This window comes from Gadus chalcogrammus, chromosome 4 (assembly GCF_026213295.1).
Source record: "Gadus chalcogrammus isolate NIFS_2021 chromosome 4, NIFS_Gcha_1.0, whole genome shotgun sequence".
In the NCBI taxonomy this organism is placed as follows: Eukaryota; Metazoa; Chordata; class Actinopteri; order Gadiformes; family Gadidae; genus Gadus; species Gadus chalcogrammus.
In genome coordinates, this window is record NC_079415.1 from 3,004,433 (window position 1) to 3,010,585 (window position 6,153).

Consider the following 6,153-nt stretch of genomic DNA (forward strand, 5'->3'; position numbering starts at 1 on the left):
AAATGAACGACAGAACTGTGTTTAGTGACGACCATAGTGGCTGCTGTGTGTTTGTTGCTGCTATGGGGTCTGTTTTAGTGACGCTGAGTGGAGAGTCGCTCAGTCAGTGTTTTGTGATTATTCTGACGTATAACACGCACACACACTTGCACGCACACATGCACACGCACACATGCGTGCAAACACACACACATGCTCGCACACACAAGCAGTTGCGCGCACACACATACAAGCAGCTACACACACACATACAAGCAGCTACACACACACACCTACAACAGCCACACACACACACACACACACACACACACACACACACACACACACACACACACACACACACACACACACACACACACACACACACACACACACACACACAGACGCAAGCAGGTAAACACACAGACAAACAGGTAAAAACAACAATGCGCAAACTCACCAGGTTCCTCTGGGATCTGGCTTGGGTCCGGTGCGGTCTGGCCAGGCAAGGGGCTCCGGCCTGAAGGTTGGCCCAAAGGCTTCTCCTCATCAAGCCGGGAGGTGGATGCTGGTTTAACCCTCAGCTTTTTGAAGCCCTTCAGCCCGAACCTCAGGTTCCCCATGACCTGGGCCAGGGGCTTTGTGGGGGGGCTGTCTGGTAAACACACACACAAGCAGGTAAACACACACACACAAACAGGTAAACACACACACACAAGCAGGTAAACACACACACACAAGCAGGTAAACACACACACAAGCAGGTAAACACACACACGAGCAGGTAAACACACACACACAAGCAGGTAAACACACACACAAGCAGGTAAACACACGCACAAGCAGGTAAACACACACACAAGCACGTAGGCACACACACAAGCAGGTAAACACACACACACACATCAGGTAAACACCCACACAAGCAGGTAAACACACACACATAAGCAGGTAAACACACACACAAGCAGGTAAACTCACACACACAAGCAGGTAAACACACACACAAGCAGGTAAACACAATGCAGCCAGCTCACCAGGCACATTGGGGAGCTGGTTTGGGTCCTGGGGGGTCTGGCCTGGGTCCATGGTTTCTCTTTCCGCCCTCAGCTTCCTGACCCCCTTCACCCGGACCTTCAGGTTCCCCACGACCTGGGCCAGGTCCTTCCTGGGGGGCCCGTCTGCGGTCTGATGCAGCCAGGCCACCAAAGGGCCTGAGCTTTCTCCCTGGTGTTGGGGTTCTGTCAGAAATGAACGACAGAACTGTGTTTAGTGACGACCATAGTGGCTGCTGTGTGTTTGTTGCTGCTATGGGGTCTGTTTTAGTGACGCTGAGTGGAGAGTCGCTCAGTCAATGTTTTGTGATTATTCTGACGTATAACACGCACACACACTTACACGCATGCACGCACACATGCACATGCACACATGCACACACATGCAAGCAACTACACACACACACACACACACACACGCAAGCAGGTAAACACACACACACACACGCAAGCAGGTAAAAACAACAATGCGCGAACTCACCAGGTTCATCGGCGGTCTGGTCTTCGTCCGGGGCGGTCTGGTCCTGGTCCGGGGCGGTCTGGGTTTCGTCCGGGGCGGTCTGGCCTTCGTCCGGGGCGGTCTGGCCCTGGTCCGGGGCGGTCTGGCCCTGGTCCGGGGCGGTCTGGGTTTCGTCCGGGGCGGTCTGGCCCTGGTCCGGGGTGGTCTGGTCTTGGTCCAGGGGGGTCTGGTCTTGGTCCAGGGGGGTCTGGCCCTGGTCCGGGGTGGTCTGGTCTTGGTCCAGGGGGGTCTGGCCCTGGTCCGGGACATCCTCCTCCTCATTCGCCTCCATCCATCTGATCACCACCTAGGACACAAACACACGGCGTCAGGAACTCTTCGGGTCAAACACGAACCGACCCTGAAGACCCACGACAGGAAACACAAAGACGTCTCAGTCGCTCCGTGTCCGTGTTGGTGTCCTCTCCGTCCTCACCTGTCTCAGACGTTCTTTGTTTCGAGACGAGGTGAAGACCTGACGGGGCGGGGGGGGGTCCGGAGAGGGGGAGGAGGGGTCCGGATCGGGGGTGGCCTCTTCCTCCTGTCGGAGGAGATCGTCACCGTTAATGTTCCGCGCCCCTCTCTTCTCCATAGTTCCCTCGCTCTTTGCTAACTTGGCTCACTGGCCGCTGTGCTCGCTCTCTGATCACCAGGTAACGCTCATCGCTCCGCTCTCTGATCACCACTGAGCACGGCACTGAGGAGCGGTGACTTGTATTTGACTCACTCTTCCTGAGTCCCGGCTAGCTGCTAAAGGGGACGCGTCTTTTTCTGTGTTGGCCCCAAAGCTTTGGAATGCATTGCCTGAGCAAATAAGGTTAGCTGATTCGGTGACATCTTTAAGTCCCTCCTTATGTCCCACCTGTACCTTTAAAGGGTTTATTGGAGTTAAATGTTATTTTCTATGTTTTGCCTGGTAAACTTTTCATTGATTTTCATTGAAAAAAAAAAAAAGACCTGTGATACAATTATTCTTAGACATTAATTTTTGTTTGGTTGTTTTGCTTTCTTTCTGTTTATCTGTAAAGCACTTTGTAGCTCTGTGTAGAAAAGCACTGCATAAATAAAGGTTATTATTATTATCTTATATAGAGGATCGTGGCCCCATGATGTCAGAGGGCCACCGCGTTCCGCTGGCCAGAGGCGCCGCGGCGACGTCGTCACGGGGACGGAATGTTTGGGTATACATTCTTTTGGAAATGTCAAAAATATGCTGAAGCATAAATTAATAATTTGATGTATTTTCCAATAGAATAAGTTCAAGAAAAACATGCATACACGTATTTATATATCATATATATATTATATATATATCATATATATATCATATGTATTTTTTATAACTTACCGATATTAAATGTGATATTCAATCGTGTGCGTGGGGGTGTGTGTGTGTACGTTTGTGTGTGTGAGTGTGTGGGTGTGTGAAGCCTGCACTTCTTTAAAGAAAGTCAGTTGGACCCTAACTTAATATAATCATGTTCAACCACAAGTTTTTACAGAATACAAATGTGCGTCGGCAGACTCAAAGTGTGCGTGTGCGGTCGGCGTGCGTGTCCTCTCCTTCCTCACCTGTGCCGGACGATGTTCTCCGGGGGACGACGAGGAGTCCCCACTCAGGGTCTCCTGGTCTCTCTCCTGGTCTCTCTCCTGTCTCTTGATGCGTCTGTTCTTCCCCATCGTGGATCTCTCAGATTGTAGCTGTCACTGGTTATTGATTTGGCTGCTCTTCGTCGCTCTCTGATCACCACTGAGGACTGGACTGAGGACCGGGGACTTATATAGAGGCCGTGATGTCACAAAGGCCCGTCGGGTTCCGCTGGCCTTTGTGACATCTTTGAGACCTTTGTGACATCTTTGTGACATCAGAGGTGGTACCTGATGTTGATTCGTCGTCGCAGGCAACTGGATTTATTTTTATTGCAATCTACAGAATAGGCCTTTTAATAACTCAAATGGAAACCACTGAAATATGAATATTACTTTAATGCAAAAAGTTGACAATAACACACTTGTGTTTACAAAGTCACCATTTTAAATTTGTTCTCCCAAGTCCATAAGCTGTTTCAAAGTCTATATATGTTTTATACCCAAACATTTGCATCAACACTCACAGTGGGTGTGTGTGTGTGTGTGTGTGTGTGTGTGTGTGTGTGTGTGTGTGTGTGTGTGTGTGTGTGTGTGTGTGTGTGTGTGTGTGTGTGTGTGTGTGTGTGTGTGTGTGTGTGTGTGTGTGTGTGTCACTGTGAGCGAGCTAGAGTCAGTGGCCGTGAATGTGTGTCACTCAATGTGTGTGTGTGCATGTGTGTCAGACAAACCTGTCAAGGTGCTGCAGAGATAGCGCAACGCAATATTACGTTGCACTGTAAGATTATAGCAATGGAACACACACAGACGCACATACACAAACACACACACACACACACACCCACACAGGCTTTTCCCTTGGATCAATTCAATATTTTCCCCGCTGATTTTTCAGCGGCCAGCTTCTGATGCTCAAAAGTGCTCAGTGGAAGTGTAGTGTTGCAGACTATTGAATTAACAATGCCCCGTGAGGAATATATGGAGTGGCTGGGCTCAGCAATGATAATAAGAATAAAAACAGAATTGTAAATGAAAATGTAAAGTCACAGGTGGTCGTTGTTTTTACGTCACAGAACAATGAGGGTTTTTTTCTGTAGTGTTTGAAATGCAAACGTGATCGGTAAACTGCACCTGAATTTCATAGAACCTGATAATCTATTAATATTGAGATCTTGAGTTTCCCCATTTCCCCGATCACATGTCCCGCCAGTCCTAGACAGTAGCCAATTAAACACTCATTCAAAACTGGGTGTTATTATACCGTGGGAGTAGGACTGTATTGGGATCTCTATGTATTTACATATCATTGCATGACGGGTTCTATGGATTTGTGTCATCTTAAATGGTGCTTGTTGGAGGTTGGGTCGCACAGCACCGACAGAGATTATGGGTAACTCCTGCATTCGGAAGGAAATTCTGTGAAGGGGTCGGAAACGCTCGCTTCCGGCCTAGCAAACGACATCTTAATGACAACACCTCACCACAGAAAGGCCTCCAGTGTGAGTGTAATTTCCCGGGAAAAAAAAGTTTATTTCAGTGTGTGAAAAAACGCTCAGGGACAAGATTAGCATCAAAGTTGTCAAGGGTCTCACAGCGGATCAGAATCCTGATTAAATCGGACAAACATCATCACATGTGGTTACTAACGAGTACCGTGTGTACAAAACGATTGTGCTTTGCAACGCGTTACCACAACACTCACACATTACTGTTGAGCTTATGATGGTGTTTATTTGATGGTGGTGTGTAGCTGATTGTGTTTAGCTGATGATGGTGTTTAGCTGATGGTGTTGAGCTGATGGTCTTTAGCTGATGGTGTGCTTAGCTGATTGTGTGTTTAGCTGATGGTGTTGAGCTGATGGTCTTTAGCTGATGGTGTGCTTAGCTGATTGTGTGTTTAGCTGATGGTGTTGAGCTGATGGTCTTTAGCTGATGGTGTGCTTAGCTGATGGTGTGTTTAGCTGATGGTGCTGAGCTGATGGTCTTTAGCTGATGGTATGTTTAGCTGATGGTGTTGAGCTAATGATGGTGTTTAGTTGATGGTGTTTTGAGCTAATGATGGTGTTTAGCTGATGGTGTGTTTAGCTGATGGTCTTTAGCTGATGGTGTTGAGCTGAGGTTGTGTTTAGCTGCTGGTAGTGTTTAGCTGATGGTGTGTTTAGCTGATGGTGTTGAGCTGATGGTGGTGTTTGCGTGATTATATTCCCGCCCTAGTGTGAACAATCCCTGCTTCCGTAACGTTTTATGAATCAGCGATTCGACATCCCGCAGGCAAGGCTACGGTCGCAAACCGAAACAAGCGCCTCAAATTCAGCATCTCAAACTTTTGCATTTGAGCAAACTCACATTGTTTGACAAAAGCCAGTCAGCGAGTTGAGGATTTCATCCTCCAATCCAGAGCTGTTGGGTCTCCCGTCGCCTGCTGCCCTCACCCCCTTCACCCAGAGAGATCAGCGGCACCCCGGGGAGAAGGGTGACAGCGTCAGGATGTGATCGCTAGGACCATATGCTGGGATCTCGCCATATGGCTCCTCCTCCTCCTCTTCCTCCTCTTCCTCGGCGCTCCTTTAAGTAGCATGGGTGTAGCGTTGCAGAGGACATGTTTCCCTTCGGGGCGCGGGGGGGGGGGGGGGGGGGGGGGGGGGCGGTAGATCTGTAACTAACGTTCACACAGCGATTGCACTTTCTGACCCACTTTAGTGGATTGGCACAATGTCACTTCTACTGCTGTACTTATAATAATAATAATTCATTTATTTTGTAAAGCGCTTTTCAATGACCCAAAGACGCTTAAGTGAAGCGGGGGGGGGGACCACACTAACCCCCACCATTATACTATCACACTTCTACTGCTGCACTTCTACTGTTGTTCTTCTACTGCTCTTATTCTACTGGTGTGCTTCTACTGTTTTACTTCTACTACTGTACTTATACTGCTGTACTTCTATTTCTATACTTCTAGTGTTATGTTTCTACTGCTGTACTTCTTCTGTTGTACTTCTACTGCTGCACTTCTAATGTTGTACTTCTACT